We start from the raw sequence: 25,310 nt of genomic DNA on the forward strand, positions 1-25,310 counted from the left end.
GTTCCCTCCAGAGGCTGGAGAATTCTTCCTGCCTCTCCCAGCTCCTAGGGGCTCCAGGCATCCCTGGGCTTGTGGCCCCATCACTCAAGTCTCTGCCTCCATCTCCACATGGCCTTCTCCTCTGCGTCTGTGTCTCCTCTTCTGTCTCTTAGAAGGACACCTGAGATTTAGGATCCACTGCAATCCAGGATGGTCTCATCTCCAGATCCTGTTTTACATCTGCAAAGACCCTATTTCCAAAGTTAAAAATCACATGTACAGATTGAAGGTGAAGATGTCTATTTGTTCTTGGTGGGGGTGGGGGTAAAATAGAGGCACCATTCAATCCACTACAGGGGTTGAAAAGAAATAAAACATTACAAAATGCTCCTCGAGTGTGATTTAGAAGTTTTTTGTTTGTTTGTTTAAATGGAGTAAACACTCTCATTTTCCAGGCTGGAGTACAATGGTGTGATCTCAGCTCACCGCAACCTCTGCCTCCTGGGTTCAAGAGACTCTCCTGCCTCAGCCTCCCAAGTACCTGGGACTACAGATGCCCGCCACCACTCCCGGCTATTTTTTGTATTTTTAGTAGACATGGGGTTTCACCATGTTGGCCAGGCTGGGGTTTCAAACCCCTGACCTCAGGTGATCCTCCCGCCTTGGCCTCCCAACGTGCTGGGATTACAGGCGTGAGCCACTGTGCCCAACCGATTTAGACGCTTTTATTTGTGAGCATGAAGTTTCAGTAAGAGCTTCCTCTAGTCCTTGTCAAGATCAAAATTAAACGTATGAGAAACAGAGATGCCTATCTGTAGCCCACATATCCAGAAAATAAATGCTGAGATGAGAATTCTGGCCTCTAAATCAGGTCTGATATCTCCATTTGGTGTTGCCAAAGCAAGCCCTGACTTCTGTCTTCTCTCACTGAGACAGAGCACAAACCCTCACTCCTTGTGTCTCTGGGTCACATGTATCAGGCCATACTCACCTGATACCTCACTGATTATCCCGGGGATAGTTCTATTTCTAGCTCCTGGGCAGGAGGGTGACCATGTGTCCGACGGTGCCTGGCAAGCCCATCTGGCCAGCACTTATCTGCCATTGGGTACAGCCCGCCCTTTCTCCCAAGTGTCTGAGCATAAAAATAGCCACCATGTCAGTTCCACAGATGACAAGCATATGAGTGGCTAGTTTCTCCCTGAGAACTCTCCCGAGTTCTCCCTGAAAACTCACGGATGCCTGGGCTGGCCCAAGATGCAGCTGTTGGTCACTGACAGACTCTCTTCCATGTATTCAGTTTCCATGACTCTCATGTTCATAGCATTGACATAAGAAAAGCAAAGTAATCTACAGACTCTGCTCCCGCCCCAACCTCTCTAATAGCTGCTAACAGAGTCATTGGTGTTTTTTTTTGTTTTGTTTTGTTTTTTTTTTTTTTGACCTACAACTTAAACACATCTTTGCCTTCTCCCCGAGTCTTTTAATTCAAACATTCAATCATTCTCCATCAGGTATGCACAGGAGATACAAAATCAATATGACAATGGTCTTCAGGTTGTGGGTGACAGAGCGGGAGCATCACAATCTTGAACAAACACCACCATTCTAAGCTCCCCTTGATTAAAAACCGCCTAAATCCAGCCCCAAAACGTCAGCCTAATGACTAATATCAGCATAACCAGAAACATTCCAACCCTAAGATAAACCCCTCTCCGACAAGAAACATAATCTCAGCATAACCAGAAACATTCCAACCCTAAGATAAGCCCCTCTCCGACCAGAAACATGCCAACCCTGAGATAGCCTTCCCTCTGACCAGAGACATTCCAACCCCAAAATAAACTTTCCCCCACATACAAACATTCCAAACCTATGATAAGCACCCACTTCCAAAACCCTTAAATATCCTTAGTCTATAAGAGAGAGGGTTCTGACCTAACTCAGCCAGAAGCCCCTCTCAGGTTTGTTTTCTCTAAAATAAACTTGTGCTTAACTGACAAGCCAGATTTTGTGTTTCTTTCCTCTTTAATTCTTACAGTGGGTGTATAGAGCACGCTTGACATAAGTGACTCCATCTTAGAAAAAGATTCCATCTTACGTTTCATTCAAAAGGCATCATGCCTACAGGGACCAGATGTTCACCTGATCAATAAAGGCCGCATCCAACCAGTTAAAGACACAACCAAACACCCTCTTCCATTGTCAGTCCTCACCAGAGGACTCTGTGGTCATGAAAGAACAGGGCTTCGGCAGCTCAAAATGGCCGTCTTAACAGATGTCATCTTGCTGTCACTTGTAATCATTACCTAGCATCCACCGCAAAAGGTTCTGCCCACTGATATCAAAGGCTCTTCCCTGCAAGATGGCGACCACTGATGGACCTCCGCGGCCAGGCCAGGAGACTTTTTTTTTTGTTCACATCAATATCCCTGTGCTCCTTTGTTAAGCTTTTTCCTACCCCTTTTCTCTTGATGATAAATGTTACTTTGTTTGATGTAGAATGTTTAATCTATAACATGCATATATTGGTGAAGTATATTAGTATGAATAAGTTGCAATATTGACTGACTTGGGTCACAGCAGGAGCCTGTGTGCCTGTAGCTCTGACTAAATGCTGCCGGCACACAGGCTCCAGTACTCCAAAGGCTCATGCCACTTCAGTACTAAATGGGAAGTCCTAAGGAGAACTACCTCCTTGAAAACTCCATGCATCTCAAGGCTTCTGTAAACTGAAATAGCATCAATAAAAGCCTGAGCTTGTGAAAAGACACAACCAGACACCTTGCACCACTCATGAGAGTGGGCTCCAGCGAGCCAGCCATCAGGAAAAACAGAAAAGGTGAAAATTGATCGGATGAAGGATACTTGAGCTAAATTAAACATTTTATTACATTTTCTCTAAATTTTGAGATCATCACTAGTCATTAAAGAAACGCAAATCAAAACCACAATGAGCTACCATCTCACGCCAGTTAGAATGGAGATCATTAAAAAAGTCAGAAAATAACAGATGCTGGAGAGGATGTGGAGAAACACGAATGCCTTTACACTGTTATTGGGAGTGTAAATTAGCTCAACCATTGTGGAAGGCAGTGTGGTGATTCCTGAAGGATCTAGAACCAGAAATACCATTTGACCACAGACTGGATAAAGAAAATGTGGCACACAGACACCATGAAATACTATGCAGCCATGAAAAAGGATGACTTCACATCCTTTGCAGAAACATGGATGAAGTTGGAAACCATCATTCTCAGCTAACACCAGAACAGAAAACCAAACACCGCATGTTCTCACTCATAAGTGGGAGTTGAACAATGAAAACACATAGACACGGCGGGGAACATCACACACCGGGGCCTGTTGGGGAGTCGGGGGCAAGGGAAGGGAGAGCATTAGCAGAAATACCTAATGTAGATGACGGGTTGATGGGTGCAGCAAACCACCATGGCACATCATGTATACCTATGTAACAAACCTGCCTGTTCTAAACATGTACCCCAGAACTTAAAGCATATATTTAAAAAGCACACACATATATATATACACACACTGTATTTATTTAACAAAATTTCAAATTAATTAAAGAATTTTGAATTTTATAAATTTAAATATGACTTGGCCTGTGAAAGAGACGGAGGCCACAAGAGCCCTGCAGTCTACCCTATATCCTGCTGCCACAGTGACCTCCCTAACATACACCCCTGATCACAAGTCCCCTCATAGCAGCTTCCATGGCTTCCCCTGCCTCTTGAAATACTGCCCAACTTGTGTTCTGTCTGGGCACTCTTGTTCTGAGGCACCCCTGATCCATGCTGGTATGGTTGATTTTACAAGACCACTTGGCTGAGCCATGGTACCCAGATATGTGATCAAATGTCCTTCTGGGTGTTTCTCTGAGGTTGGTTTAAATGAGATAAATATCGAAATCAGTAGACTTTGAGTAAAGCAATTTGTCTTTCATATGGTGGGTGGGCCTGGTCTAATCAGTTGAAGGTCCTAATAGAACAGAAGACTGGGCAGGGCATGGTGGTTCCCGCCTATAATCCCAGCACTTTGGGTGGCCGAGACGGGTGGATCATCTGAGGTCAGGAGTTTGAGATCAGCCTGGCCAACATGGTGAAACCCCACTTCTACCAAAAACATACAAAAATTAGCTGGGCGTGGTGGTGCATGCCTATAATGCCAGCTACTTGGGAGGCTGAGGCAGGAGAATTGCTGAAACCTGGGAGGCAGAGATCGCAGTGAGCCGAGACAGTGCTATTGCACCCCAGCCTGGGCAACAAGAGTGAAACTCTGTCTCAAATAAATAAACAAACAAATAAATAAAATCTAAATCAGTACACTTTGAGTAAAGCACTTTGTCCTTCCTATGGTGGGTGGGCCTGGTCCAATCAGTTGAAGGTCTGAATAGAACAGAAGACTAACGTTCTCTGAGTAAGAAGGCATTCTGCCAACAGATAGACTTTGCACTCCATCTACAACATCAGCTCCTCCCTGGGTCTCCAGCTGGCTGGTCTACCCCATACATCTTGGGACTTGTCAGCCTCCATCATCATATGAGCAAAATTCCTTAAAATATATGTGCTTTCTACCAAATACACACATCGTATTGGTTCTATTTCTCTGCAGTATCCGGACTCAGACACACAGTTCCCCGGTTCTGTGGCACCCACCTCCCGTGGTGTCCTCGTTCTGTAAGAAACTAAAAGTTTTAGGTGAACGCCAAGGAAGAATTTCATCCAGGAAAGGGCTTTGCCTCCTTGTAGACCTGATGAATTTCTACTCACTCTCTAAAATTCAACTCAAATGCATGTATTTTCTGATAATGTTTCTACCTCTATGGGCAAAACCAGGCATCTCACTCCACGGCATCGGGCACGCAGCTACAGAGGTGCATCTGACATGCCCCTAAGTTGTGGTTGATGTACCATCTTTCCCTGACTGTGAATCTCTTAGGAATGACATCTGTAAAAATGCAGTGGGCCATCCAGGATTTAAGACGTGCTCAAATACTGCCGAGCATGCTTTTTCTCTTCTCTGTTTCCACAGTCCACGCTGGCCCCATTTCTCTGCAAATCAGTGTATTTCCCACCCACCTGATTTTCCTGTCCCCAGCCTCCCCTCCCACAAGGCACCTTGAAGCTGCTGTCAAGCTCGATCTCCTGAAGATAGCCCAAGTCCTTCCTGCAGCCTTTGGAAGGCCTCCCATAGCTGCTTCTCACAGTAACTCAAAGTAAACTACAAGTTGACTCCCAAGTTCCCCTCCCCACTTTTCATTGCTGTTTGTAGGGATGTTGTATGAATCTGGTTTTTTGTTGTTGTTGTTGTTTAATACTTTAACTTCTGGGGTACATGTGCAGAACATGCAGGTTTGTTACATAGGTATCCATGTGCCATGTTGGTTGCTGCACCCATCAACCCGTCATCTACATCAGGTGTTTCTCCTAATGCTATCCTTCCTCCAGCCCCCAGTCCCCCAACAGGCCACGGTGTGTGATGTTCCCCTCCCTGTGTCCAAGTGTTCTCATTGTTCAACTCCCACTTATGAGTGAGAACATGTGGTATTTGGTTTTCTGTCCTTGTGTGAGTCTGCTGAGAATGATGGTTTCCAGCTTCATCCATGTCCCCGCAAAGGACAAGAACTCATCCTTTTTTATGGCTGCATAGTGTTCCAGGGTGTCTATGTGCCACATTTCCCTTATCCAATCTATGGTCAAATAGTATGTGATATGGATAAGGATGGATAAAGAAGGTATAAGTCTGTTTTCATGCTGTGCATAAAGACATACCTGAGAACGGGCAATTTAGAAAAGGAAGGTTTAATTGGACTTACAGTTCCACGTGGCTGGGGAAGCCTCACAATCATGGTGGAAGGCAAAAGGTGAAAGGCACGTCTCACATTGCGACAGACAAGAGAGCATGTGCAGGAAAACTCTTTATCGTAACCATCAGATCTCATAAAACTTACTATCATGAGAACAGCACGGCAAAGACATGCCCCCATGATTCAGTTACCTCTCACTGAGTCCCTCCCACAACACGTGGGAATACCAGATGAGATCTGGGGCTGGGCGCGCTGGCTCATGCCTATAATCCCAGCACTTGGGGAGGCCAAGGCACATGGATCACCTGAGGTCAGGAGTTCAAGACCAGCCTGGCCAATTTGGCAAAACCCCATCTCTACTAAAAATACAAAAATTAGCCGGGCGTGGTGGTGGGCACCTGTAATCCCAGCTACTCGGGAGGCTGAGGCAGAAGAATCACTGGAACCCGGGAGGTGGAGGCTGCAGTGAGCCGAGATCACACCACTGCGCTCCAGCCTGGATGCCAGAGCGAGACCCCGTCTCAAAAATAAATAAATAAATAAATAAGATTTGGGTGTGGACACAGGCAAACCATATCAGATGTAATGACCTGTATATTTTCCCAGGCATAATTAATGCCGTTTTATTTTTCAGTTGCCATAATACAGTGTCTGGCAACATAAGGTACATCGATGTCATACATGGGACATGTAAAATGGTGGCATCCATCTGCAGTTAGACTGTAGGCTCCCTGTTGGAACCGCCCCTGCTCGTGGACAATCACTGCTCTGTCCCATTAACGAACCCCCCCTACCTCCATATCTGCTTCACTACAGGGCTGCTGCCTCCAGAAACCCCGTACACCCATGGGTTCTGGGAGTGCCAATGGCTGGAAATTACTGCCCACTCCCCAGCCAAAGCCGCAGTCAGGCAGGGAACCCAAGCCAGGCCAGCTGGGTCCCTGCTTTGGAAGAGTCCAACATCACATGAGAAAAAGACAGTTGTCAGTATTACAGGCGACGCAGGGCAAAGGAGAACAGAGAAGCAGCTCCAGTAAGAGGCTCAAGCTTCTCGGCAGGAAGAGGAGACCCCAGAGACAGGAAGCTGGCATCCTGGAGAGACTGGACTCTGTGTGCTGGCCTCTGAGAAGAGAGCAATCACTAAGCTTGGTGCCGATTAAACACAGAAGCAAAGGTTCTTCTGGCTTACGTGGATCAAGCTGGGGTCAGTCGCTTACAGCCAGGGTTTTGATGCATTTGTTCATTCTCTCCGGATGGGGTCAGTCCCTTGCAGCCAGAGTTCTGAGGCATGTGTTCCTATTGTCCGGATGTGTGGAGTTTTATTTACCTTCCTTCAAAAGAAAGCAGATAGAAAGGCTCAAAAGAATGGGGGCAGGGGGAGACCTCCCAGGGATAAGAAAGAGATCCAGGCAGCAACGGTACAGGAAGAAGCAAAAATGAAACTGGAAAGTCAGAATAAAAAACTGCCCAACATCTATTATATTACTATTTTCTCGCCTTGCAAAGAAAGGAGGTCCAAAGCCCTTATGGGTCTCTCATTTTTATCTTTTTATTTTTTCCTTTTTTTGTTGACACAGCCTGTTGCCCAGGCTGGGGTGCAGTGGCTTTTTTTGTTTGTTTGTTTGGTTTGTTGAGACAGCCTGTTGCCCAGGCTGGAGTGCAGTGGCACGATCTCAGCTCACGGCAACCTCCACCTCCCAGGTTCAAGGTATTCTCCTTCCTCCGCCTCCCGCGTAACTGGGATTTCAGGCACCCATGACCACGCCCAGCTAGTTTTTGTATTTTTAGTAGAGACGATGTTTCACCACGTTGGCCAGGCTGGTCTCAAATTCCTGACCTAAGGTGATCCGCCTGCCTCAGGTGATCTGCCTGCCTCAGCCTCCCAAAGTGCTGGGATTACAAGCATGAGCCACCACGCCCGGCTGTGGGTCTCTTTTTGCACAGCTGGGAGAGGGAAGAAGCAAAACTTATATTCCTCTGCCACTGTTTCCTGCAGAAATGGGTGAATACGGTAAATAGTACGGAGATTCCTCAAAAAAATTAAAAATAGAACTACTCGATGATCCAGCAAGCATGCTTCTAGATATTTATCCAAAAGATCAATCGGTCTATGAGACACATCTGCACCCCCATGTTCACGGCAGCATCATTCACAATCACCAAGATACGGAATCAACACCAGCGTTCATCATCAGATGAATGGATAAAGAAAACGCAGTACAGCCAGGTGCGATGGTTCACGCCTGGCGACACAGCGAGACTCCGTCTCAAACAAAGAAGAAAAGAAAATGTGGTACATACACACAATGGCATACTATGTAGCCTTAAAAAGAAGGGAATTGGGCCGGGCGAGGTGCCTGGAATCCCAGCACTTTGGGAGGCTGAGGCAGGTGGATCATTTGCAGTCAGGAGTTTGAGACCAGCCTGGCCAACATGGTGAATCCCCGTCTCTACTAAGAAGTACAAAAATTAGCCGGGCGTGGTGGTGGGCGCTTATAATCTCAGCAACTCGGGAGGCTGAGGCAGGAGAATCACTTGAACTTGGGAGGCGGAGGTTGCAGTGAGCCGAGACCACACCACTGCACTCCGGCCTGGGTGACAGAGCGAGACTCCGTCTCAAACAAAAAAAGAAACTGTGGTACTACACACAATGGGATGCCACGCAGCCTTAGAAAGAGAGGAATTCTGTCATTTGCCACAACACGGATGAACCTGGGGGATGTTACGTGAAATAGAGCAGACACAGAGAGACAAATACCGCATGATGTCACTGACCTGTAGAATCTAAGTCAAATTCATAGAAGCAGACAGTAGAAGGATGGTTTTCAGAAGATAAGGAGAGAGGGACATAGGGAGATGTTGTTCCACGAGTACAAGGTTTCGGTATATAACATGAATCAGTTCTGCAGTCTGGTGCACGAGTGTACACACCACAGCAGTTGTGCCTAGAGTTAACGAGCCCGTATTATACACGTAACACTTTGTCAAGGGTGTAGCTCTCATGGTAAGTGTTTGACTGTAACAAAATAAACATTTCAACATATATGTTTATTGCAGTACTATTTATAATAGCAAAGACTTGGAACCAACCCAAATGTCCACCAATGACAGACTGGATAAAGAAAATGTGGCACACAGACACCATGGAATACTACGCAGCCATCAAAAAGGATGAGTTCATGTCCTTTGTAGGGATGTGGATGCAGCTGAAAACCGTCATTCTCAGCAAACTATCACAAGAACAGAAAACCAAACACCGCATGTTCTCACTCATAAGTGGGAGTTGAAGAATGAGAACACATGGACACAGGGAGGGGAACACCACACACCGGGGCCTGTCGGGGGTTGGGTTCTAGGGGAGGGAGGGCATTCGGACAAATACCTAATGCATGCAGGGCTTAAAACCTAGAGATGATGGGTTGATGGGTGCAGCAAACCACCATGGCACATGCATACCTATGTAATCAACCTGCACGTTCTACACATGTATCCCAGAACTTAAATTAAAAAAAAAAAAAAAAGAAATCAAAGACAGTTTTGTAAATATTCAGCTACATCGTGATCGTGTCATTCAAAATGAGACTGGCCAACTTTCCCCGTCTGCGTTGACGAGTCCATCAGAAAGACTGTAATACATGGACTAAGTCTTTAAATCAAAACACCTGCTTCTCAATATGCCTTAATACCATGAGCTCTGGCACTTGTCAGCCTCACAGAGGTCACGACTCAGTTACGGATGGGACACTTCCTCGCTGACATAGAGACTTGGAGACTGAGAAAGCAACACAGGCCACCCAATAGGAGAAAGAGGACATGGTACAGTGAAAGGCCAGTGTGCTGGACGTAGGGAGGGCCGTGCTACGCACTCTGGGGTCTGGATTAACCACTGGGACCAGCCCTGACTTCCTACATGGCTGAAGAGGCGGCTGATGATGCTTTGGGAGTCGGCTTCCTGGCTCTCAGTGCTGGAACGCTGGACCACCTGGGTGAGACCACCAGACTGAGAGCCCTCCCTGCCCGGGACAAAGGGGAGATGGTAAGCAGGGAAGTAGCAGGCTGACATGACAGCTTCTTGTCCAAGATGAATGACACCAATCCATGCTAGCCTCCTTCCTCCTCCACTTCTTGGTTATTTCAGCTCTCTGGAGAGTCATGAGGAAGATTTGTTTTTTCTGTTTCTTTTTTTTTTTCTTTCTTTTTCAGACAGAGTCTTACTCTGTTGTCCAGGCTGGAGTGCAGTGGCACAATCTCGGCTCACTGCAATCTCCACCTCCTCAGTCCAAGCAATTGCCCGGCCTCAGCCTCCTGAGTAGCTGGAATTACAGGTGCCCAACATTACGCCTGGCCAATTTTTATATTTTCAGTGGAGACAATGTTCCACCACAATGGCCAGGCAGGTCTCAAACTCCTGACCTCAGGTGATCCGCCAACCTTGGCTTCCCAAAGTGCTGGGGTTACTGGCGTGAGCCACCGTGCCTGGCCTGCAACATTCGTTTTTTCAATAAATAGCTGTGCATTTTTGCCCCCTAAAAGCACCCTTGGACGACCACAATCTCAGGCCTGATGCCACCACTCAAAGGAAACCAGACGTCCTCCCGTATTCTCTATCCACAAAACAGGAAGCTTAGCTGATGACTCTTGGAGGTACAGTCAATCCTAAACTATGATACAACCCTTCAGGAAATCAAATGGTATCGATAAGATGTTCAGCACGAAAATGAATGTGGCTTTGTGGGCATTTTGCAAATAAGCAAACTGGCTAATATCTCGTTTTCTTCACTACAACCTCAGGGAATGACTCATGGAAACATCAGTGATCTGCAAGCAGATTATGGTTAAACTAAAACTCCTACGAGGCCGTCTCCAAAGACTTGAGCTATCGGAGGCACTTCATCAACAGAGGTGTCAAAATACCTTCCTACTTGCCGGGCTGAGGGCCTGGGAGCTTAAGGGTGACTCAGCTTTGCTTAGTATCACTGCTCACCATGCGACAATTCTGTCAAGTTCTTCAGACTTATGGTATGCAGGATCAACCCACGGTGTTCCAGATCATCTGACACTTCTTTGTACCAACAGGTTTCTGCAGGCATAGCTGCCGGGCTGCCTTGCTGGAACTTACCAGGGTGGAAACTCTTTGGGGTGAGAATACCACGTTTCGGCATCTTCAGGGGCTACACAAGCACAGGTGTGTTGAATTTTACGGTGATAGCTACAAGCACAGGCAAGGCTCCCCCAGCAACTAAAACAGACCTAGAAGAGCAGCCACAGTAGATGAAGCGCTACAGGGACCAGCATGAGCATTCGGACCAGCATGGGCACTGAGAACGGCAGTTCAGCTTAAGCCACAAAACTTTAATTCCTCTTAAAATCTGCAAGAGTCCATCTGAATCACCAGAGTTTTGGCCAAACCCCAGACCAAGAGTCCAAAAGCAGGCTGGAAGCAGTGGCTCCCGCCTGGAGTCCCAGCACTTTGGGAAGCCACGGCAGGCAAGATGGCTTGAGCTGGGGAGTTTGAGACCAGCCTGGGCAACATGGCAAAACCCCATCTCTACAAAAAAATACAAATATTAGCAGGGCATGGTAGCACGTGCCTACGGTTGTGGCTACTCGAGAGGCTGAGGTAGGAAGACTGCTTGAGCCTGGAGGCAGAAATTGCAGTGAGCCAAGATTGCACTATTACACGTCAGCCTGGGCGACAGAGCCAGACCCTGTTTCAAAAAAAGAAAAAGGGTCCAACACCATCTTCCTGAAGCCATGTGTACGTTAGCAGAAGAAACTTTCAGGCCCCTAGAGAATCCAAAGTGCTGTGGGAAACTCAGGTGCTGGCCTCATTTACCCCGAAATGAAGTTGTGCAGGAAAAAAAAATAAAAGAAAAAAAAATGTCCAGGAATTCAGAATATGCTTATTATGCTACTGAGACACAAGGTTCCATTTGTTGCAGAAGCCTATAAAATAATTCCTAGGACAAAGGATCACTAAGAAGTCACTGATCTTTTGGGTAATACTTGAATGAGTCAGAAAACAGTCACACCAGTAGTTTAGGGAAGGATTGTAGCTGATATGCAAATTTTTTTTTTTTTGAGATGGAGTTTCACTCTTGTTGCCCAGGCTGGAGTGCAGTGGTGCCATCTCGGCTTACCGCAACCTCTACCTCCCAGGTTCAAGCAATTCTCCTGCCTCAGCCTCCGGACGAGCTGGGATTACAGGCGCCTGGCACCACGCCCGGTTAATTGTGTGTTTTTAGTAGAGATGGGGTTTCTCCACGTTGGCCAGGCTGGTCTCGAACTACCGACCTCAGGTGATCCGCCCGCCTCGGCCTCCCAAACTGCTGGGATGACAGGCACCTGGCCTATACATGTTTTTTAAGGGCCAACAAATCATATGTATGCACACACCTCGGTTTGGAAGGAGAATGACTGAGTGCTGGTGGCAGACCAGGACAGGCCAGGAAGAAGGGAGCGTATCCCTTCGTGAGGCCCTTTGCATGACTTTTCTTTTTTTTTTTTTTTTTTTTTTTTTTTTTTTTTTTTTTGAGACGGAGTCTCTCGCTCTGTAGCCCAGGCTGGAGTACAGTGGCCGGATCTCAGCTCACTGCAAGCTCCGCCTCCCGGGTTCACGCCATTCTCCGGCCTCAGCCTCCCGAGTAGCTGGGACTACAGGCGCCCGCCACCTCGCCCAGCTATTTTTTTTTTGTATTTCTTAGTAGAGACGGGGTTTCACCGTGTTAGCCAGGATGGTCTCGATCTCCTGACCTCGTGATCCGCCCATCTCGGCCTCCCAAAGTGCTGGGATTACAGGCTTGAGCCACCGCGCCCGGCCGATGACTTTTCTACATGACTCCAGCAAGACTGTGCTGGGGAGGAGGAGACACAGGGCCTCGCCTGAGTGTGGGTCCTGACTTGGTGGAAGAGAAGAGTGGGCATCGTCTCCTGGCAGCCATTCCCACCGTGGAATGGCTCCAAGCCAATGGAGCTGGAGCGCTAGTGGTTGCAGCCACTGGAAACACCAGACATAGCACAGCAATGATGAACTGTTGTTGGACGGCCATGTGCTCCAGATGTCCCATCACTGGACAGCTGTCCACTGGGGCCAAGTCATCACTGGATGACCGTCCACGTGGGCTGGCCTATGGCAGCATGGAGCACGCCACCGCTGGGATGACACCCGAGATTCCGTCACCTCAGAGAGCAGGTACTCACAGACAGGGTCATGGACAGCGCTCACTGCCCACAGGCTCCGCTCCCTGTCATCCACCTTTTATTTATTCATTTTTTTGAGATAGAGTCTCACTCTGTCACCCAGGCTGGAGTGCAGGGGCACGATCTTGGCTCACTGGAACCTCGGTCTCCTGGGTTCAAGCAACTCTCCTGCCTCAGCCTCCCGAACAGCTGGGACCACAGGTGCCCGCCACCATGCCTGGCTAACTTTTGTGTTTTTAGTAGAGATGGGGTTTCCCCATGTTGGCCAGGCTGGTCTCAAACTCCTGACCTTGTGATCCACCCGCGTCGGCCTCCCAAAGGGCTGGGATGACAGGCGTGAGCCACTGCGCCCAGCCTCTGCCCGTCCATCTTAAGCAGCTAAAGAACTGAACAGATAAAACAAAGACCTCAAAACCACAGACATGTGTGTCCACGTCTGAGGTCCATGGGACAAGGAGGAAAAAAGAACCAATTCACGTCCTCCAGGGGCGAAGAGTGAGCATTAAAATCAATGCCCATACGGAGGGAAAATATCCATCTCGGGACCCACGAGAAAAACAGGCAAACACAAAAAACAGGAAAGTAACATTCCATAAAAAAGAAATGAAGAGCATCAGTTGAAATGAAGATTTATGTGGGGCGAGGCAGAAGGACCTGAGACCACTAATCCTTCACCATCTCAATTATAGCAAGAAATAGGTTGGAAGGAAAACACAAATATACGGCCTATAAAAGACACACACAGAGGAGTAATTCAGGGGGAACATAAAAGAGATTTAAAGGTAAATAGAAACAAAAAGAAAGAAGCCAGAGTCAAAATATTATCAGGCCGGGCGCAATGGCTCAAGTCTGGAATCTCAGCATTTTGGGAAGCCAAGGAGGACGGGCTGCTTGAGCTCAGGAGTTTGAGACCAGCCTGCGCAACACAGTGAGACCCTCTCTCTACAAAATGTACAAAACTTAGCCATGCGTCAAGTGCATGCCTGGAGTCCCAGCTACTCATGAGGCTGAGGTGGGACGACGTCTTCAGCCCGGGAGGCTAGGGTTGCACAATGAGCCAATATGGTGCCACTGCACTCCTGCCTGGGTAGCAAGAGCAAGACTCTGTCTAAAAAAAATTTTTTTTAAAAAATTGCACCAACTTAATATATTCATATCAGGTAGAAAATAATAAATTCAGAGCAAAACAATATTAAATGTTTAACAAAAGGGTTAATGGGGTAACGTAATAAGATGAAAAAGGTGGTAGCAATGAGTGGGGGATATTATAACCTCATGCTCTAGAGATCTCCGGACAACACTAGAAAGAGGGAAGATCAGAATCAAGAATGAGAATTAGCCGGGCACGGTGGCTCACAACTGTAATCCCAGCACTTTGGGAGGCCGAGGTAGGTGGATCATCTGAAGTCGGGAGTTCGAGACCACCAGGGCCAACATGGTGAAATCCCATCTCTACTAAAAATACAAAATGTAGCCAGGTGTGGCAGGAGGCGCCTGTAGTCCCAGCTATTCAGGAGGCTGAGGCAGGAGAATCGCTTGAACCCAGAAGGTAGAGTTTGCAGTGAGCCATTGCACTCCACCCCAGGCAACAAGAGCAAGACTCCATCTCAAAAATAAATAAATAAATAAATAAATAAACAATAATTAGCCAGGTGTGGTGGTATGCACCTGTATTCCCAGCACCTTGGGAGGCCGAGCCAGGCGGATCATCTGGAGTCAAGAGTTCAAGACCAGCCAGGCCAATATAGTGAAATCCCATCTCTATTAAAACTACACAATGTAGCTGGGTGTGGTGGCAGATGCCTGTAATCCCAGCTACTGAGGAGGCTGAGGCAGGAGAATCGTTTGAATCTGGGAGGTGGAGTTTGCAGTGAGCCAAGATCATGCCATTGCACTCCACCCTGGGCAACAAGAGACAGACTCCGTCTCAAAAAAAAAAAAAATACAATAATTAGCCAGATGTGGTGGCATACACACCTGTAATCCCAGCACTTTGGGAGGCCGAGGCGGGCGGATCATCTGAAATCAGGAGTTCAAGACCAGCTGAGCCAACATGGTAAAACCCTGTCATGCTAAAAATGCAAAAATTAGCCGGGTATGCTGGCGGACACCTGTAATCCCAGCTACTCAGGAGGCTGAGGCAGGAGAATCACTTAAACCCGGGAGGCGGAGGCTGCAGTGCACGAGATCGCACTATTGTACTCCAGCCTGGGTGACACAGCAAGACTCTGTCTCAAAAAAAGAAAAGAAAAAAGAATGTGGAGAATCATGTCCAGGGTGCAGAGGGCAGGCTTGTGGAAGCGTGTAGAATGTAGAAGAAAAAGATGATGACATGAAGTGACTGGAGAAAAGAACATGAAAGAGAAGGAAACCAGCTGAGAGGCAACATCCAATGCTGCTATCTCTGGAGACAAGGACTGGGAGAAGGAGACACAGAAATATAGTTGATCCTTCCCAGGTTTGGACTGTACAAGTAACTTAGATGCGGATTTTCTTCCGCCTCTGCCACCCCTGAGAAAGCCAGGCCAACCTCTCCCCTCGTCCTCCTCTCCCCCTCGGCCTCCTCGATGTGAAGATGACGAGGATGAAGACCTCGAGGATGATCCCTTTCCACTTGATGAACAGTAAATATAGTTTCTCTTCCTTATGATTCTCTTGGTAATGTCTTTTCTCTAGCTTACTACAGTCTAAGCATACAGTATGCAACACATAGAACATACAAAATATGAATGAGTTAATCTCCTGTTTATATTATTAGCGAGGCTTCTTGTAAACAGTAGGCTATTAGCAGTTAGGCTTTTGGAGAATCAAAAGGTACACATGGGCCAGGAGCGGTGGCTCACGCCTGTAATCCCAGCACTTTGGGAGGCCGAGGTGGGTGGATCACCTGAGGTCACAAGTTCAAGACCAGCCTGACCAAGATGGTAAAACCCCGTCTCTACTGAAAATACAAAAATTAGCCAGGCGTGGTGGTGGGCACCTATAATCCCAGCTACTCAGGAGGCTGAGGCAGGAGAATTGCTTGAACCCAGGAGGTGGAGGTTGCAGTGAGCCGAGATTGCGCCATTGCACTCTGGCCTGGGCAACAAGAGTAAAAGTCTGTCTCAAGAAAGGAAAAAAAAAAAAGTTACACATGGATTTTTGACTGTGTGAGGGGTTGGTGTCTCTAACCCCCATGTTTTTCAAGGGTCAATTGTAAATGGAAAGGTTTCGTGCAAAGAAAAATAAAAAATCCCTGAGATAAAACCTCAGATCTGCCATTATGAGATGCATAGTAAGCCATACAATTTATTTTTAAATGCCCATATGTCCATCAGCCTCATCCTGATAAAACTGTGGAGCTTTAAAGATCAAGAGAAAATCCTAAAAGCACCAAGGGAGGAAAAAAAAAGGACATCTGCCAATGGAAAAGCAAAGCAGGTGGAAAGAGCTCGTCAACGTGAGATTTCAGTAAGGAATAAAGAAAGAGCTACAGAGTCCTGAACGACGAAGGAGCTGAACAAATAACCCGAGACCCGACGTGGGGAAACAAGGTTTGTCTCAAACACTCTGGGATTCGAGAAATTTTTTAAAAAAGAATCACTGCTTGTTTCTCTAAAAATGTGCCCACACACACACACACACACACACACACACACACACTACAGCAAGCTGAGACTTCCACGCAAATCAATAACCCATTCATAGGGAAAGACAGGCAATGTGTGTCAGATCAAGGATTCACCTACATAACGGTGGTTATTAAACGGAAAATAGAGAAACACGTGTACATCACTGTGGTGATGCTAGCATAGTCAACACAGGGTAACACTTGAGAAAAACATCCTATCTACAAGATGCTTATTTAAAAAAAACTAATTAGAGATTGCGACAAAAAGAATCCTCAAAACACCAACCATAACCAAGTGATAGCGTGTGGTGGAGTGCTACGGTTATGCTACCTTCTTTATCTTCAAAAGGCAGAAGCTGTCGTTCGAATTTAATTTCGAAGTTACTCAATTGAGAAATGGAGTTAGCTAGCACTTGGTTTAAAGTTACGAAAGTTTCAAAGAGCTTCTGCACAGCCAAGGAAAAGATCAACAGCGTAAACAGACAACCTACAGAATGAGAGAAGATATCTACCAACTATGCATCTGACAAAGGTTTAATATCCAGAATTTATAAGGAACTTAAACAGATTTACAAAAAAAAAAAAACAAAAAACATCACATTGAAAGCACACCCTTTGCCACGTCAGGCAAAGGACATGAACACACTTTTCAAAAGAAGACATACAGGTAGCCGGCCAGGTGCGGTGGCTCCTGCCTGTAATCCCAGCACTTTGGGAGGCTGAGACAGGTGATCACGAGGTCATGAGATCGAGACAATCCTGGCTAACATGGTGAAACCCCACCTCTACTAAAAATACAAAAAAAATTAGCTGGGCCTGGTGGCGGGGTTGAGGGCTTAATATGTGGGAGGCATATTACTAAACAATCTGATTACTTTGTTCAACCTTTACAACACTCTTTTGAGGTAGATCTTACTATTCTTCCCATTTCCTAGATGAGGAAAACGAGGCTTAGAGAAGTTAACTAAATCGCACAACATTCCTTAGTTAGTAAACGGCCAATCTAAATCCAGTTTGGAAACACCGATGTGCTCTGGTTACGCAAACCATAATTTCTGAAAAAGTGCATGTAACTGGTCTTAAAAACCAAAGCTACTCGGGAGGCTGAGGCAGGAGAACGGCGTGAACCTGGGAGGCAGACATTGCAGTGAGCCGATACCGCGCCGCTACACTCCAGGCTGGGCGACAGAGGGAGACTCTGTCTCAAAAAGAAAAAAAAAAAAAAGGACATATATGCAGCCGACAAGCATAAGAAAAAACATTCAACATCGCTGATCATTAGAGACATGCAAATCAAAACCAGAATGAGATACCATCTCACACTTGTCAGAATGGCTATTATTAGAACATGAAAAAACAACAGATGCTGGCAAGGTGGCAGACAAAAAGGAACACCTAGACACTGTTGGTGGGAGTGTAAATTAGTTCAAACATTGTGTAAGACAGTGCGGCAATTCCTCAAAGACCTAAAAACAGAAATATCATTCAACTCAGCAATCCCACTCCTGGGTATATACCCAAAGGAGTATCAATCATTCTATCATAAAGACACATGCACATGTATGTTCATCGCAGCACTTTTCACAATAGCAAAGACATGGCATCAACCTAAACGCCCATCAGTGGTAGACTGAATAAAGAAAATATGGTACATAGGCCTGGCGCGGTGGCTCATGCCTGTAATCCCAGCACTTTGGGAGGCCGAGGCAGGGGGATCATGAGGTCAGGAGTTCAAGACCAGTCTGGCCAACATGGTGAAATCCTGTGTCTACTAAAAACACACAAAAAATTAGCTGGGTGTGGGGGTGTTCACCTGTAATCCCAGCTACTTGGGAGGCTGAGGCAGACGAATTGCTTGAACCAGGGAGGTGGAGGTTGCAGTTAGGTGAGATTGCACCACTACGCTCCAGCAGCCCGGGTGACAGAGCAAGACACCATATCAAAAAAAAAAGAAAAAAAAAAAAAAAGAGAGAGAGAGAAAGAAAATATGGTACATAGACACCATGGAATACTATGCAGCCATAAACAAGAACAAGATCATGTCCTTTGCAGGGACATGGATGCAGCTGGAGGCCATTATCCTCAGCAAACTAATGTAGGAACAGCAAAACCAAATACTACATGTTCTGACATATAACTGAGAGCTAAGTGATGAAACACCTGGACACACAGAGGGAAACACCATTTCCTGAGGCCTATCAGAGGGTGGGAGGAGGGAGAGGATCAAGAAAAATAACTAATGGGTACTGGGCTTAATACCTGGGTGATTAAATAATCTGTACAACAAACCCCCATGACACAAGTTTACCTATGTAACAAACCTGCATATGCATCCCTGAACTTAAAAAACGTTTTTAAAAATTAGGAAAGTTTCAACTAGAAGAATCAAAACTTCCAGAAGGTTGGGATGATGAGGCATGAAGCTTCCCTGGGTGCAAAAGAACTCACCATTACCACCCATGGCAAAAAGTAAAAAGTGACATAGAAGAAAAAAGAAAGATAAAACATATTAGCATTTATTCAACATCTCATTCAACACTGAACAAGTGTGAAAAATGGACTATGCAAGAGAGTTACAACGGGGCCGGGCGCGGTGGCTCACTCCTGTAATTCCAGCACTTTGGGAGGCTGAGGCGGGCGGATCACGAGGTCAGGAGTTCAAGACCAGCCTGAACAACATGGTGAAACCGTATCTCTACTAAAAGTACAAAAATGAGCCGGGCATGGTGGTGTGCGCCTGCAATTCCGCCTATTCGGGAGGCTGAGGCAGGAGAACCACTTGAATCTGGGAGGCAGAGATTGCAGTGAGCTGAGATCGCACCACTGCACTCCAGGCTGGGCGACAGAGCGAGACTCTGTCTCATACAAAGAAAAAAATACACATGAGCCACCATTTCTTGGGTATGAACATCCACCTCTGGAATGACTGAAGGATCTCTAATCCAGGAAGGTAATGGAACCAGCTTATCGCCAAGTGTGGTAAGCCCATCCTTGCCTTCGTTACTCACTGCTCTCTTGGTGCGGCTGGTACCCAAACAGCCCGATGTGGGCAGATGCTTACACAGGGAACACGGCTTGCTCTTCCCTGAACGCCGAGAAACTTCGAGTTCTGCCCCCTCACCGCCACCGTTAAGATATGTCACGGCTGAAGGACTCAACACCAAATACATATCCGGAGTGAGAAACGGCGTGATGCTTTCAGAGGAAGGTGGAGCTGGAAGCTGGGGAACGAGGACATGGCTTCTCCCTCTCGGTGTGTTTAGTGATGGTAACAGCAACCGGTTCTGACGGCTCTTACTGGCTGCTACCATAGGCTGGACGGAGCGTTGGCTTTGGTTACAGAAAATGCAGCATTTCAAGAGGGGACACTTTCCATACATGTTATCATAAAAGCTTGTTTGTTTGTTTGTGAGATGGAGTTTTCACTCTGTCGCCAGGCTGGAGTGCAGTGGTGCGATCTCGGCTCACTGCAGCCTCCACCTCCCGGGTTCAAGCGATTCTCCTGCCTCAGCCTCCTGAGTAGCTGGGACTACAAGTGCGCTCCACCACACCCAAGTTTTGTATTTTTAGTAGAAATGGGGTTTCACCATGTTGGTCAGGCTGGTCTCAAACTCCTGACTTAGTGATCCTCCCACCTCGGCCTCCCAAAGTGCTGGAATTACAGGCGTGAGCCATCGCACCCGGCCCAATAAAAGTTTTTAAAACGCTCTCAGTAATGCTATAATGATCATCATAACTTATGACAGGTACCAACTACAGAATCCACAACTGCTTACCAAGGTCTTATAAAGACCTAAATCCGAGGTTCATTGAGATTCTTTGAAACCCCTCAATTTTCTTATTGGTATTAACAATTGAATTTTTAATGGGGGGGTGGGGTCTGACCAAGTACTAAGAGGAACAAGGAAGGATACAGAGAGCTGGAGTTCCATCAGTTCCCCCTGGTTACTGTGTCCTTCTGAGCACACAGCAAGCCCTACACTGTTTTTGTGGTAAGGTCTCACCCCTACACAGAACGTGGAATGATTCAAAGTCTAAAAAGACGACGTCTGGGTAAGTACTTTTGATTGACTGTGTGATTAGAGGTACTTTTAATGGAATAGGCAGAAAATGCAAATATCTAATGAACATGCTGGAGAGGTTCACCATCGCCAAGCACTTCATTTTCTTTTCTTCAAAAATTAATTACAGAGTGTGGCTGCGTTTCTGTCGATTCAGTGTTTCTAATTCTTCCTTCAATTAGTCCTTTAATTTCCTTCCCAAGGAGATACGTGGATGTACAACATGTGCTTCAGTTGACAATGCCAACGGCGACTCCGTACTAAAAAAAAGATGGTACTCCATGAGCGGAGGTGACGGCCAGTGCCCATGCATAAATAGCTGAAAATAAACACGGTGACATTTTCTTGTCACTAGAAGAAATTTCAAAGTTCGTTTTCAAATTCAAAGAAAAAGAAGGCTGGAGTGGATTGGAAAACAGGCTAAGAACTTTTAAGAGTCCTAGAGAGAGTGGGGCGCTGGTGTCACTGTTATTTCACTGATTTTCCTCGTCCACAGCCATTTTCAAGACTCATATGTCAGGGGCTTAGGTGGTCTGTCTCATATCCCTGCTGTTTGTAGCAACAACCACTGTATGGTAGGCTCCCAGGGAAAGACCCATAAGGTCTACCTTGCTTTGGTTTGTTTGTTTTTGAGACACACAGTCTCACTCTGTTGACCAGGGTGGAGTGCAGTGGCACGATCTCGGCTCACTGCAACCTCTGCCTCCCAGGTTCAAGCGATTCTGCTGCCTCAGCCTCCTAAGTAGCTGGAATTACAGGCGCCCACCACCATACCCAGCTAATTTTTCTATTTTTAGTAGAGACAGGGTTTCACCTTGTTGGCCAGGCTGGCCTCGAACTCCTGACCTCGTGATCTGCCCACCACAGCCTCCCAAAGTGCTGGGATGACAGGTGTGGGCCACCGTGCCCGGCCAGGTCTGCCTTGTAAGTGATATGAGCATAGGTGGAGGAGGTAAGTGTTGAACAATAGATAAGGATGGATCAATAATTCAGTCCAACCAACCACACGTGCTCCCATTTCTGGGTGTCCAATCCCAACCCTTGAGCTCATCTGCCATTTCATCACTGTTCTATGATATCATGCCACCATTTTATCAGTTCTATATCATGCTGACATTTAATCACTATTCTATGACATCATGCCACCATTTTATCAGTTCTACATCATGCTGTCATTTTATCACTATTCTATTACATCATGCCACCATTTTATCAGTTCTATATCATGCTGCCATTTTATCACTGTTCTATGACATCATGCCATTTTATCAGTTCTACATCATGCTATCATTTTATCACTATTCTATTACATCATGCCACCATTTTATCAGTTCTATATCATGCTGCCATTTAATCACTATTCTATGACATCATGCCACCATTTTATCAGTTCTACATCATGCTGTCATTTTATCACTATTCTATTACATCATGCCACCATTTTATCAGTTCTATATCATGCTGCCATTTTATCACTGTTCTATGACATCATGCCATTTTATCAGTTCTACATCATGCAGTCATTTTATCACTATTCTATTACATCATGCCACCATTTTATCGGTTCTATATCATGCTGCCATTTTATCACTGTTCTATGACATCATGCCACCATTTTATCACTGTTCTATATCATGCTGCCATTTTATCACTGTTCTATGACATCATGCCACCATTTTATCAGTTCTACATCATGCTGCCATTTTATCACTGTTCTATGACATCATGCCACCATTTTATCACTGTTCTATATCATGCTGCCATTTTATCACTGTTCTATTACATCATGCCGCCATTTTATCACTGTTCTATGATATCATGCCACCACTTTATCAGTTCTATATCATGCCACCATTTTATCACTGTTCTATATCATGCTGCCATTTTATCACTGTTCTATGATATCGTGCCGCGACTTTATCAGTTCTATATCATGCTGCCATTTTATCACTATTCTATTACATCATGCCACCATTTTATCAGTTCTACATCATGCTGCCATTTTATCACTGTTCTATGACATCATGCCACCATTTTATCACTGTTCTATATCATGCTGCCATTTTATCACTGTTCTATGATGTCGTGCTGCGACTTTATCAGTTCTATATCATGCTGCCATTTTATCACCATTCTATTACATCATGCCACCATTTTATCAGTTCTACATCATGCTGCCATTTTATCACTGTTCTATGACATCATGCCACCATTTTATCACTGTTCTATATCATGCTGCCATTTTATCACTGTTCTATGACATCATGCCACCATTTTATCACTGTTCTATATCATGCTGCCATTTTATCACTGTTCTATGACATCATGCCACCATTTTATCACTGTTCTATATCATGCTGCCATTTTATCACTGTTCTATTACATCATGCCACCACTTTATCAGTTCTGTATCATGCTTACATTTTATCACTGTTCTATGACATCATGCCACCATTTTATCACTGTTCTATACCATGCTGTCATTTTATCACTGTTCTATTACATCATGCCACCATTTTATCAGTTCTATATCATGCTGCCATTTTATCACTGTTCTATGATATCATGCCACCATTTTATCAGTTCTATATCATGCTGCCATTTTATCACTGTTCTATATCATGCTGCCATTTTATCACTGTTCTATTACATCATGCCACCATTTTATCACTGTTATATACCATGCTGTCATTTTATCACTGTTCTATGATATCATGCCACCATTTTATCACTGTTCTATATCATGCTGCCATTTTATCACTGTTCTATTACATCATGCCACCATTTTATCACTGTTATATACCATGCTGTCATTTTATCACTGTTCTATGACATCATGCCACCATTTTATCAGTTCTATATCATGCTGCCATTTTATCACTGTTCTATGATATCATGCCACCATTTTATCAGTTCTATATCATGCTGTCATTTTATCACTGTTCTACGATATCATGCCACCATTTTATCACCATTCTATGAAAAATAACACATCGGCCTCGAAGGAGATGAGGGAACATGAATGACGGAGCTGTGGGAGAAGAATCCCCACCACAAAACCGGACCGGGACCCCGGGCACAGAGATATTTCCACACTCAGCATACGGAGACTGAGGTAAAACGAGAGGGCTGGGTGGGATGGAGGAGATCCGGGAGGAGACCCCTGATCCACAGCACAGCCATGTTGGGAGGGGAATCGTAATGCTATGTAGGATGTCTAAGTTCTCCTCAAGATGCGAGGCTGGGAGTCCCCTTCCAGAGCCTCAGAGAGCACACTGCTCTTATGTCCATGTTACCGCCATTAAATGGTACCAGGCATGTCCCACAGAACTGGGCTGGCCTCTGTAGGGAACTACATCAGTGGTTTTCCACTGCAGGCCCTTTTGCTTCCCCCTCCCCCAGGAACATATACAAATGTCTGGAGGTATTTTTGGTTGTTATAACTGGAGTGGGAGGTATAGTGTGTACATCCATGTCAAGTGGGTGGAGCCCAGGGATCCTGCTCAACACCCTGCAGTCCACAGCATGGCCCCACCGCAGAGAATCATTCAGCTCCAGATGGACATACTGCCAAGGTTGACAAAGCCTGCCTTAGCATGACAGATTAGATGCATACGGGATCCATTTGTCTGTGTGCCTATCATCCAACTCACTTCCTATCATGTCACCCATCATTTATCTATCAACTATTTGTAGAACATCTATTGACCTGTTTACCACCTATCACCTACTTATCTATCTACCATCTATCATTTACTTACCACTTACCATCTCCATCTATCATCTACTTATCTATCTACCATCTATCATTTATCTATATACCATTTATCATGTATCATCTACTTATCTACTATCATTTATTTACCATTTATCTATCATCTACTTATCTATCTACCATCATTTATTTACCATTTATCATCTATCATCTACTTATCTACCATCTATCATTTATCTATTTACCACTTATCATTTATCATATACTATTTATCACTTATCTATCTTTGATCATGATATAGCATGTTTATCTACTTTCTATCTACTGTCTATCATCTACCTATCATCTATTTACCATCTATCATATCATCTACCTGTCATCTATCACCTATCACTGATCACAATCTATCATTGACTATTACTATCTATCTAGCTATCTATTATCTATCATCTATCTCTCTATCTATTTTCTATCTATTTTCTGTCTAATATCTATCTATCCATCATCTATCTATATCACAGTGGTTTTTTAACTGAGCAAAATTTTGCCTCCTCAAGGACAACTGGCATATCTACCTGTCTATCTATCTATCTGTCATTTCCTCATTTATGAAATTGGGGGTAATAAAAATACCTGCCTCAAAAATTGACAAATGAGATCTAATTAAACTAAAGAGCTTCTACACAGCAAAAGAAACTATCATCAGAGCAAACAGGCAACCTACAGAATAGGAGAAAATTTTTGCAATCTATCCATCTGACAAAGGTCTAATATCCAGAATCTGCAAGGAACTTAAATAAATTGTCCTGCCTCAGCCTTGTTAGTAGCTGTGACTACAGGCACCCACCACCAGGCCTGGCTAATTTTTGTATTTTTAGTAGAGGCAGGGTTTCACCATGTTAGCCGGGCTGGTCT

At 45.4% G+C, this 25,310-nt stretch overlaps 1 protein-coding gene across 12 annotated transcripts in view; it reads right to left on the reverse strand.

Moving 5' to 3' along the window:
• Positions 1 to 25,310, reverse strand: part of LOC102121273 (polyprenol dehydrogenase) — a 389,469-nt gene that overhangs the window by 182,005 nt on the left and 182,154 nt on the right. Inside the window, exon 1 of one of the 12 annotated variants that reach the window (XM_074030414.1) lies at positions 6,999 to 7,022. The exons of the other annotated variants lie outside the window; for them this stretch is intronic. The gene's annotated coding sequence lies outside the window, so the exon portion shown is untranslated. Of the gene's footprint in view, positions 1 to 6,998; positions 7,023 to 25,310 lie in introns of those variants that run through there. 12 annotated transcript variants of the gene reach the window in all.

This window comes from Macaca fascicularis, chromosome Y (assembly GCF_037993035.2).
Source record: "Macaca fascicularis isolate 582-1 chromosome Y, T2T-MFA8v1.1".
Taxonomy (NCBI): domain Eukaryota; kingdom Metazoa; phylum Chordata; class Mammalia; order Primates; family Cercopithecidae; genus Macaca; species Macaca fascicularis.